The 12191-nt window shown below is 43.9% G+C and overlaps 1 long non-coding RNA gene across 46 annotated transcripts in view; it reads right to left on the bottom strand.

Moving 5' to 3' along the window:
- LOC307181137 overlaps positions 1-12191 on the bottom strand; it is a 3028377-nt gene that overhangs the window by 2878315 nt on the left and 137871 nt on the right. For 15 of the 46 annotated variants that reach the window (XR_013825952.1, XR_013825953.1, XR_013825954.1 and 12 more), the window contains exon 1: positions 6352-6413. The exons of 1 other annotated variant lie outside the window; for it this stretch is intronic. This is a non-coding gene — a long non-coding RNA (uncharacterized lncRNA). Of the gene's footprint in view, positions 1-6351; positions 6417-12191 lie in introns of those variants that run through there. 30 more of the 46 variants (XR_013825978.1, XR_013825979.1, XR_013825980.1 and 27 more) reach the window with 3 other exon arrangements.

Raw genomic sequence — 12191 nt, 5'->3', positions numbered from 1 at the left:
CAGAAAGTGAAAAATGGATAAAGAACTTGTGGTATTTGCTTACAAAGCAATATCACTCAGCAATGAAATCTATGTCATCAGGCCCGTAGCAGCATAATGAGTGGATTCAGGTACGATGATTCTAACTGAAATAAGTCACACAGAAAAAGAAACATCATAAGATATCAGTAATACACGGAATGTAAACTTGGCTACACAGGAACTGAATTCCAAAACAGAACAGGGTCTTAAATTTAGAAAACCAACTTATGCTTGCTTAAGGGTAAAGGTGAGTTGGGGTGCTGCATAAAACCAGAGATTGAAATGAGCACAGATAAAGTTCCTTAAGCCAAATATGGAATAGACAAGAGCTACTCCTTGCTCAACGAAATGGACTCAACACCCCATATTAAACGCCTAAGAATGTACCTGACTAGTAACTATCTTAAAACCTATGGATTGCTATGTCTCCAAAAGAGAATCAAGCGTGTGTACAGGGGCATAAACGCAGCAGTGATAGGATTGGAGAGGTTCGGTGAGCAAATGAAGACCCTTTGAAGTCATATTGCATGATACCCATTCCACGGGTCTCAACACTCCAGGTTTAAGGTATTCTTCCTTCAGCTAAAACATGCATGTGGAACCTAGAGTATGATCAACCATGTGATCGGGAGACGTGTTCAAATATGTCTCAGTTTTCCTCCCCTGGTACTCGGGTGCAACATTCCAGACGCTTTACTAACACTCTCCCCACTTGGAGAGTCAGCGCCTTTAACCTCCTGTTTGGCCCAGTTTGCAATTTCTGCGGAAGATGAACAGGAATAGCGAGAACCAATGAGAGACTAGCTGGAGGTGTCTGGACGGGCAAATTTAACTCTCATTTCCCACCAGGAAGAACAATTAACCAAAGGCTCAGCGTGCCGTGCCGGAACCAGATTAGGGCCTGAAGCCATCCTGCGGTGTTGCGGCCAGCTCAAAAGAAAGCGAGTTGAAGAAAGGAGCTCAGGGGAACTGTAATTCACAAACCTGCAGAGTTATAAATGACAGCTATCGTCCAAAAATAGACTGAAGTAAGGCTCCCAAGAGGACTTGAAAGCAGGGCAGAATTGCAGGAAACCGATTTCAGGAGGTAGACTGGAATTGCATTGAAAGCATAGGAAAAGAGGCAGAACGTCCACAATGATGCACTTGGCCAAAAAGGGCGTATGCGTTTTTTCCTGAATATATTCAGGGAAAAACGCATACGCCCTTTTTGGCCAACCAAGCAAGCTTGCAAAGGAAATCTGCACTACAATGAAGTCTCACTTCCCCCTGGTCAAAAGGGCCATCTGAAAAAAGTGTAAAATCCAGAAAGGCAGGACAGGCCATGGAGAACTGGGAGCCTTGTTATGCTGATGGGCGGGATGTAAATTGCCAACAACCACTCGGGAGAAGTGTATGGTGTTTCCTGAAACATCTAAAAAACAAAGCAACAGAGCCTATGGCACTTCCACTTATGGTCCTATAGCTTAGGGAAATTAAAATCAAAAAGACACAGCGTCCCCAAAGCTTGGGACGCCGCTGTTTACAAGAACCTCGTTTACAGTACAAGTTCAACATCGCAGAAAGTGAAAAATGGATAAAGAACTTGTGGTATTTGCTTACAAAGCAATATCACTCAGCAATGAAATCTATGTCATCAGGCCCGTAGCAGCATAATGAGTGGATTCAGGTACGATGATTCTAACTGAAATAAGTCACACAGAAAAAGAAACATCATAAGATATCAGTAATACACGGAATGTAAACTTGGCTACACAGGAACTGAATTCCAAAACAGAACAGGGTCTTAAATTTAGAAAACCAACTTATGCTTGCTTAAGGGTAAAGGTGAGTTGGGGTGCTGCATAAAACCAGAGATTGAAATGAGCACAGATAAAGTTCCTTAAGCCAAATATGGAATAGACAAGAGCTACTCCTTGCTCAACGAAATGGACTCAACACCCCATATTAAACGCCTAAGAATGTACCTGACTAGTAACTATCTTAAAACCTATGGATTGCTATGTCTCCAAAAGAGAATCAAGCGTGTGTACAGGGGCATAAACGCAGCAGTGATAGGATTGGAGAGGTTCGGTGAGCAAATGAAGACCCTTTGAAGTCATATTGCATGATACCCATTCCACGGGTCTCAACACTCCAGGTTTAAGGTATTCTTCCTTCAGCTAAAACATGCATGTGGAACCTAGAGTATGATCAACCATGTGATCGGGAGACGTGTTCAAATATGTCTCAGTTTTCCTCCCCTGGTACTCGGGTGCAACATTCCAGACGCTTTACTAACACTCTCCCCACTTGGAGAGTCAGCGCCTTTAACCTCCTGTTTGGCCCAGTTTGCAATTTCTGCGGAAGATGAACAGGAATAGCGAGAACCAATGAGAGACTAGCTGGAGGTGTCTGGACGGGCAAATTTAACTCTCATTTCCCACCAGGAAGAACAATTAACCAAAGGCTCAGCGTGCCGTGCCGGAACCAGATTAGGGCCTGAAGCCATCCTGCGGTGTTGCGGCCAGCTCAAAAGAAAGCGAGTTGAAGAAAGGAGCTCAGGGGAACTGTAATTCACAAACCTGCAGAGTTATAAATGACAGCTATCGTCCAAAAATAGACTGAAGTAAGGCTCCCAAGAGGACTTGAAAGCAGGGCAGAATTGCAGGAAACCGATTTCAGGAGGTAGACTGGAATTGCATTGAAAGCATAGGAAAAGAGGCAGAACGTCCACAATGATGCACTTGGCCAAAAAGAGTGTATGCGTTTTTTCCTGAATATATTCAGGAAAAAACGCATACGCACTTTTTGGCCAACCAAGCAAGCTTGCAAAGGAAATCTGCACTACAATGAAGTCTCACTTCCCCCCGGTCAAAAGGGCCATCTGAAAAAAGTGTAAAATCCAGAAAAGCAGGAGAGGCCATGGAGAACTGGGAGCCTTGTTATGCTGATGGGCGGGATGTAAATTGCCAACAGACACTCGGGAGAAGTGTATGGTGTTTCCTGAAACATCTAAAAAACAAAGCAACAGAGCCTAGGGCACTTCCACTTATGGTCCTATAGCTTAGGGAAACTAAAATCAAAAAGACACAGCCACCCCAAAGTTTGGGACGCCTCTGTTTACAAGAGCCTCGTTTACCGTACAAGTTCAATATCACAGAAAGTGAAAAATGGATAAAGAACTTGTGGTACTTACGTACAATGCAGTATCACTCAGCAATGAAATCTATGTCATCAGGCCCGTAGCAGCATAATGAGTGGATTCAGGTACGATGATTCTAACTGAAATAAGTCACACAGAAAAAGAAACATCATAAGATATCAGTAATACACGGAATGTAAACTTGGCTACACAGGAACTGAATTACAGAACAGAACAGGGTCTCAAATTTAGAAAACCAACTTATGCTTGCTTAAGGGGAAAGGTGAGTTGGGGTGCTGCATAAAACCAGAGATTGAAATGAGCACAGATAAATTTCCTTAAGCCAAATATGGAATAGACAAGAGCTACTCCTTGCTCAACGAAATGGACTCAACACCCCATATTAAACGCCTAAGAATGTACCTGACTAGTAAGTATCTTAAAACCTATGGATTGCTATGTCTCCAAAAGAGAATCAAGCGTGTGTACAGGGGCATAAACGCAGCAGTGATAGGATTGGAGAGGTTCGGTGAGCAAATGAAGACCCTTTGAAGTCATATTGCATGGTACCCATTCCACGGGTCTCAACTCTCAAGGTTTAAGGAATTCTTCCTTCAGCTAAAACATGCATGTGGAACCCAGAGTATGATCAACCGTGTGAACAGGAGACGTGTTCAAATATGTCTCAGTTTTCCTCCCCTGGTACTCGGGTGCAACATTCCAGACGCTTTACTAACACTCTCCCCACCTGGAGAGTCAGCGCCTTTAACGTCCTGTTTGGCCCAATTTGCAATTTCTGCGGAAGATGAACAGGAATAGGGAGAACCAATGAGAGACTAGCTGGCGGTGTCTGGACGGGCAAATTTAACTCTCATTTCCCACCAGGAAGAGGAAATAACCAAAGGCTCAGCGTGCCGTGCCAGAACCAGATTAGGGCCTGAAGCCATCCTGTGGTGTTGCGGCCAGGTCACAAGAATGCAAATTGAAGAAAGGAGCTCAGGGGCACTGTAATTCACAAACCTGCAGAGTTATAAATGACAGCTATCGTCCAAAAATATACTGAAGTAAGGCTGCCAAGAGGACTTGAAAGCGGGGCAGAATTGCAGGAAACCGATTTCAGGAGGTAGACTGGAATTGCATTGAAAGCATCGGAAAAGAGGCAGAACGTCCACAATGATGCACTTGGCCAAAAATTGCGTATGCGTTTTTTCCTTCAGGAAAAAACGCATACGCCCTTTTTGGCCAACCAAGCAAGCTTGCAAAGAAAATCTGCACTACAATGAAGTCTCACTTCCCCCCGGTCAAAAGGGCCATCTGAAAAAAGTGTAAAATCCAGAAAGGCAGGACAGGCCATGGAGAACTGGGAGCCTTGTTATGCTGATGGGCGGGATGTAAATTGCCAACAGACACTCGGGAGAAGTGTATGGTGTTTCCTGAAACATCTAAAAAACAAAGCAACAGAGCCTAGGGCACTTCCACTTATGGTCCTATAGCTTAGGGAAATTAAAATCAAAAAGACACAGCCACCCGAAACTTTGGGACGCCTCTGTTTACAAGAACCTCGTTTACAGTACAAGTTCAATATCACAGAAAGTGAAAAATGGATAAAGAAATTGTGGTACTTACGTACAATGCAGTATCACTCAGCAATGAAATCTATGTCATCAGGCCCATAGCAGCATAATGAGTGGATTCAGGTACGATGATTCTAACTGAAATAAGTCACACAGAAAAAGAAACATCATAATATATCACTAATACACATAATGTAAACTTGGCTACACAGGAACTGAATTCCAAAACAGAACAGGGTCTCAAATTTAGAACACCAACTTATGCTTGCTTAAGGGGAAAGGTGAGTTGGGGTGCTGCATAAAACCAGAGATTGAAATGAGCACAGATAAAGTTCCTTAAGCCAAATATGGAATAGACAAGAGCTACTCCTTGCTCAACGAAATGGACTCAACACCTCATATTAAACGCCTAAGAATGTACCTGACTAGTAAGTATCTTATAACCTATGGATTGCTATGTCTCCAAAAGAGAATCAAGCGTGTGTACAGGGGAATAAACGCAGTACTGATAGGATTGGAGAGGTTCGGTGAGCAAATGAAGACCCTTTGAAGTCATATTGCATGGTACCCATTCCACGGGTTTCAACTCTCCAGGTTTAAGGTATTCTTCCTTCAGCTAAAACATGCATGTGGAACCTAGAGTATGATCAACCATGTGATCGGGAGACGTGTTCAAATATGTCTCAGTTTTCGTACCCTGGTACTCGGGTGCAACATTCCAGACGCTTTACTAACACTCTCCCTACTTGGAGAGTCAGTCCCTTTAACCTCCTGTTTGGCCCAGTTTGCAATTTCTGCGGAAGATGAACAGGGATAGCGAGAACCAATGAGAGACTAGCTGGAGGTGTCTGGACGGGCAAATTTAACTCTCATTTCCGACCAGGAAGAGGAAATATCCAAAGGCTCAGCGTGCCGTGCCAGAACCAGATTAGGGCCTGAAGCCATCCTGCGGTGTTGCGGCCAGCTCAAAAGAAAGCGAGTTGAAGAAAAGAGCTCAGGGGCACTGTAATTCACAAACCTGCAGAGTTATAAATGACAGCTATCGTCCAAAAATATACTGAAGTAAGGCTGCCAAGAGGACTTGAAAGCGGGGCAGAATTGCAGGAAACCGATTTCAGGAGGTAGACTGGAATTGCATTGAAAGCATAGGAAAAGAGGCAGAACGTCCACAATGATGCACTTGGCCAAAAAGGGCGTATGCGTTTTTTCCTGAATATATTCAGGAAAAAACGCATACGCCCTTTTTGGCCAACCAAGCAAGCTTGCAAAGGAAATCTGCACTACAATGAAGTCTCACTTCCCCCCGATCAAAAGGGCCATCTGAAAAAAGTGTAAAATCCAGAAAGGCATTACAGGCCATGGAGAACTGGGAGCCTTGTTATGCTGATGGGCGGGATGTAAATTGCCAACAGACACTCGGGAGAAGTGTATGGTGTTTCCTGAAACATCTAAAAAACAAAGCAACAGAGCCTAGGGCACTTCCACTTATGGTCCTATAGCTTAGGGAAATTAAAATCAAAAAGACACAGCCACCCCAAAGTTTGGGACGCCTCTGTTTACAAGAACCTCGTTTACCGTACAAGTTCAATATCACAGAAAGTAAAAAATGGATAAAGAACTTGTGGTACTTACGTACAATGAAGTATCACTCAGCAATGAAATCTATGTCATCAGGCCCGTAGCAGCATAGTGAGTGGATTCAGGTACGATGATTCTAACTGAAATAAGTCACACAGAAAAAGAAACATCATAAGATATCACTAATACACGGAATGTAAACTTGGCTACACAGGAACTGAATTCCAAAACAGAACTGGGTCTCAAATTTAGAAAACCAACTTATGCTTGCTTAAGGGGAAAGGTGAGTTGGGGTGCTGCATAAAACCAGAGATTGAAATGAGCACAGATAAAGTTCCTTAAGCCAAATATGGAATAGACAAGAGCTATTCCTTGCTCAACGAAATGGACTCAACACCCCATATTAAAACGCCTAAGAATGTACCTGACTAGTAAGTATCTTAAAACCTATGGATTGCTATGTCTCCAAAAGAGAATCAAGCGTGTGTACAGGGACATAAACGCAGCAGTGATAGGATTGGAGAGGTTCGGTGAGCAAATGAAGACCTTTGAAGTCATATTGCATGGTACCCATTCCACGGGTCTCAACTCTCCAGGTTTAAGGTATTCTTCCTTCAGCTAAAACATGCATGTGGAACCCAGAGTACGATGAACCATGGGAACGGGAGACGTGTTCAAATATGTTTCAGTTTTCCTCCCCTGGTACTCGGGTGCAACATTCCAGACGCTTTACTAACACTCTCCCCCTTGGAGAGTCAGCGCCTTTAACCTCCTGTTTGGCCCAGTTTGCAATTTCTGTGGAAGATGAACAGGAATAGGGAGACCAATGAGAGACTAGCTGGAGGTGTCTGGACGGGCAAATTTAACTCTCATTTCCCACCAGGAACAGGAAATAACCAAAGACTCAGCATGCCATGCCGGAACCAGATTAGGGCCTGAAGCCATCCTGCGGTGTTGCGGCCAGCTCACAAGAAAGCGAGTTGAAGAAAGGAGCTAAGGGGCACTGTAATTCACAAACCTGCAGAGTTATAAATGACAGCTATCGTCCAAAAATATACTGAAGTAAGGCTGCCAAGAGGACTTGAAAGTGGGGCAGAATTGCAGGAAACCGATTTCAGGAGGTAGACTGGAATTGCATTGAAAGCATAGGAAAAGAGGCAGAACGTCCACAATGATGCACTTGGCCAAAAAGGGCGTATGCGTTTTTTCCTGAATATATTCAGGAAAAAACGCATACGCCCTTTTTGGCCAACCAAGCAAGCTTGCAAAGGAAATCTGCACTACAATGAAGTCTCACTTCCCCCCGGTCAAAAGGGCCATCTGAAAAAAGTGTAAAATCCAGAAAGGCAGGACAGGCCATGGAGAACTGGGAGCCTTGTTATGCTGATGGGCGGGATGTAAATTGCCAACAGACATTCGGGAGAAGTGTATGGTGTTTCCTGAAACATCTAAAAAACAAAGCAACAGAGCCTAGGGCACTTCCACTTATGGTCCTATAGCTTAGGGAAATTAAAATCCAAAAGACACAGCCACCCCAAAGTTTGGAACGGCTCTGTTTACAAGAACCTCGTTTACAGTAGAAGTTCAACATCCCAGAAAGTGAAAAATGGATAAAGAAGTTGTGGTATTTACTTACAAAGCAATATCACTCAGCAATGAAATCTATGTCATCAGGCCCTTAGCAGCACAATGAGTGGATTCAGGTATGATGATTCTAACTGAAATAAGTCACACAGAAAAAGAAACATCATAAGATATCAGTAATACACGGAATGTAAACTTGGCTACACAGGAACTGAATTCCAAAACAGAACAGGGTCTCAAATTTAGAAAATCAACTTATGCTTGCTTAAGGGTAAAGGTGAGATGGGGTGCTGCATAAAACCAGAGATTGAAATGAGCACAGATAAAGTTCCTTAAGCCAAATATGGAATAGACAAGAGCTACTCCTTGCTCAACGAAATGGACTCAACACCGCATATTAAACGCCTAAGAATGTACCTGACTAGTAAGTATCTTAAAACCTATGGATTGCTATGTCTCCAAAAGAGAATCAAGCGTGTGTACAGGGACATAAACGCAGCAGTGATAGGATTGGAGAGGTTCGGTGAGCAAATGAAGACCTCTGAAGTCATATTGCATGGTACCCATTCCACGGGTCTCAACTCTCCAGGTTTAAGGTATTCTTCCTTCAGCTAAAACATGCATGTGGAACCCAGAGTATGATCAACCGTGTGAACGGGAGCCGTGTTTAAATATGTCTCAGTTTACCTCCCCTGGTACTCGGGTGCAACATTCCAGACGCTTTACTAACACTCTCCCCACTTGGAGAGTCAGCGCCTTTAACCTCCTGTTTGGCCCAGTTTGCAATTTCTGCGGAAGATGAACAGGAATAGGGAGAACCAATGAGAGACTAGCTGGAGGTGTCTGGACGGGCAAATTTAACTCTCATTTCCCACCAGGAAGAGGAAATAACCAAAGGCTCAGCGTGCCGTGCCGGAACCAGATTAGGGCCTGAAGCCATCCTGCGGTGTTGCGGCCAGCTCAAAAGAAAGCGAGTTGAAGAAAAGAGCTCAGGGGCACTGTAATTCACAAACCTGCAGAGTTATAAATGACAGCTATCGTCCAAAAATATACTGAAGTAAGGCTGCCAAGAGGACTTGAAAGTGGGGCAGAATTGCAGGAAACCGATTTCAGGAGGTAGACTGGAATTGCATTGAAAGCATAGGAAAAGAGGCAGAACGTCCACAATGATGCACTTGGCCAAAAAGGGCGTATGCGTTTTTTCCTGAATATATTCAGGAAAAAACGCATACGCCCTTTTTGGCCAACCAAGCAAGCTTGCAAAGGAAATCTGCACTACAATGAAGTCTCACTTCCCCCCGATCAAAAGGGCCATCTGAAAAAAGTGTAAAATCCAGAAAGGCAGGACAGGCCATGGAGAACTGGGAGCCTTGTTATGCTGATGGGCGGGATGTAAATTGCCAACAGACACTCGGGAGAAGTGTATGGTGTTTCCTGAAACATCTAAAAAACAAAGCAACAGAGCCTAGGGCACTTCCACTTATGGTCCTATAGCTTAGGGAAATTAAAATCAAAAAGACACAGCCACCCCAAAGTTTGGGACGCCTCTGTTTACAAGAACCTCGTTTACCGTACAAGTTCAATATCACAGAAAGTGAAAAATGGATAAAGAACTTGTGGTACTTACGTACAATGAAGTATCACTCAGCAATGAAATCTATGTCATCAGGCCCGTAGCAGCATAGTGAGTGGATTCAGGTACGATGATTCTAACTGAAATAAGTCACACAGAAAAAGAAACATCATAAGATATCACTAATACACGGAATGTAAACTTGGCTACACAGGAACTGAATTCCAAAACAGAAGAGGGTCTCAAATTTAGAAAACCAACTTCTGCTTGCTTAAGGGGAAAGGTGAGTTGGGGTGCTGCATAAAACCAGAGATTGAAATGAGCACAGATAAAGTTCCTTAAGCCAAATATGGAATAGACAAGAGCTACTCCTTGCTCAACGAAATGGACTCAACACCCCATATTAAACGCCTAAGAATGTACCTGACTAGTAAGTATCTTAAAACCTATGGATTGCTATGTCTCCAAAAGAGAATCAAGCGTGTGTACAGGGACATAAACGCAGCATGATAGGATTGGAGAGGTTCGGTGAGCAAATGAAGACCTCTGAAGTCATATTGCATGGTACCCATTCCACGGGTCTCAACTCTCCAGGTTTAAGGTATTCTTCCTTCAGCTAAAACATGCATGTGGAACCCAGAGTATGATCAACCGTGTGAACGGGAGACGTGTTCAAATATGTCTCAGTTTTTCTCCCCTGGTACTCGGGTGCAACATTCCAGACGCTTTACTAACACTCTCCCAACTTGGAGAGTCAACGCCTTTAACCTCCTGTTTGGCCCAGTTTGCAATTTCTGCGGAAGATGAACAGGAATAGGGAGAACCAATGAGAGACTAGCTGGAGGTGTCTGGACGGGCAAATTTAACTCTCATTTCCCACCAGGAAGAGGAATTAACCAAAGGCTCAGCATGCCGTGCCCGAACCAGATTAGGGCCTGAAGCCATCCTGCGGTGTTGCGGGCAGCTCAAAAGAAAGCGAGTTGAAGAAAGGAGCTCAGGGGCACTGTAATTCACAAACCTGCAGAGTTATAAATGACAGCTATCGTCCAAAAATATACTGAAGTAAGGCTGCCAAGAGGACTTGAAAGTGGGGCAGAATTGCAGGAAACCGATTTCAGGAGGTAGACTGGAATTGCATTGAAAGCATAGGAAAAGAGGCAGAACGTCCACAATGATGCACTTGGCCAAAAAGGGCGTATGCGTTTTTTCCTGAATATATTCAGGAAAAAACGCATACGCCCTTTTTGGCCAACCAAGCAAGCTTGCAAAGGAAATCTGCACTACAATGAAGTCTCACTTCCCCCCGGTCAAAAGGGCCATCTGAAAAAAGTGTAAAATCCAGAAAGGCAGGACAGGCCATGGAGAACTGGGAGCCTTGTTATGCTGATGGGCGGGATGTAAATTGCCAACAGACACTCGGGAGAAGTGTATGGTGTTTCCTGAAACATCTAAAAAACAAAGCAACAGAGCCTAGGGCACTTCCACTTATGGTCCTATAGCTTAGGGAAATTAAAATCAAAAAGACACAGCCACCCCAAAGTTTGGGACGCCTCTGTTTACAAGAACCTCGTTTACCGTACAAGTTCAATATCACAGAAAGTGAAAAATGGATAAAGAACTTGTGGTACTTACGTACAATGAAGTATCACTCAGCAATGAAATCTATGTCATCAGGCCCGTAGCAGCATAGTGAGTGGATTCAGGTACGATGATTCTAACTGAAATAAGTCACACAGAAAAAGAAACATCATAAGATATCACTAATACACGGAATGTAAACTTGGCTACACAGGAACTGAATTCCAAAACAGAACAGGGTCTCAAATTTAGAAAACCAACTTATGCTTGCTTAAGGGGAAAGGTGAGTTGGGGTGCTGCATAAAACCAGAGATTGAAATGAGCACAGATAAAGTTCCTTAAGCCAAATATGGAATAGACAAGAGCTACTCCTTGCTCAACGAAATGGACTCAACACCCCATATTAAACGCCTAAGAATGTACCTGACTAGTAAGTATCTTAAAACCTATGGATTGCTATGTCTCCAAAAGAGAATCAAGCGTGTGTACAGGGGCATAAACGCAGCAGTGATAGGATTGGAGAGGTTCGGTGAGCAAATGAAGACCTTTGAAGTCATATTGCATGGTACCCATTCCACGGGTCTCAACTCTCCAGGTTTAAGGTATTCTTCCTTCAGCTAAAACATGCATGTGGAACCCAGAGTATGATCAACCGTGTGAACGGGAGACGTGTTTAAATATGTCTCAGTTTTCCTCCCCTGGTACTCGGGTGCAACATTCCAGACGCTTTACTAACACTCTCCCCACTTGGAGAGTAAGCGCCTTTAACCTCCTGTTTGGCCCAGTTTGCAATTTCTGCGGAAGATGAACAGGAATAGGGAGAACCAATGAGAGACTAGCTGGAGGTGTCTGGACGGGCAAATTTAACTCTCATTTCCCACCAGGAAGAGGAAATAACCAAAGGCTCAGCGTGCCGTGCCGGAACCAGATTAGGGCCTGAAGCCATCCTGCGGTGTTGCGGCCAGCTCAAAAGAAAGCGAGTTGAAGAAAAGAGCTCAGGGGCACTGTAATTCACAAACCTGCAGAGTTATAAATGACAGCTATCGTCCAAAAATAGACTGAAGTAAAGCTGTCAAGAGGACTTGAAAGCGGGGCAGAATTGCAGGAAACCGATTTCAGGAGGTAGACTGGAATTGCATTGAAAGCATAGGAAAAGAGG

This window comes from Stenella coeruleoalba (genome assembly GCF_951394435.1).
Source record: "Stenella coeruleoalba genome assembly, contig: scaffold_39, whole genome shotgun sequence".
Lineage (NCBI taxonomy): Eukaryota > Metazoa > Chordata > Mammalia > Artiodactyla > Delphinidae > Stenella > Stenella coeruleoalba.
Note: the sequence above shows the minus strand (reverse complement) of the source record. Positions and strands in the feature narration are given on the sequence as shown.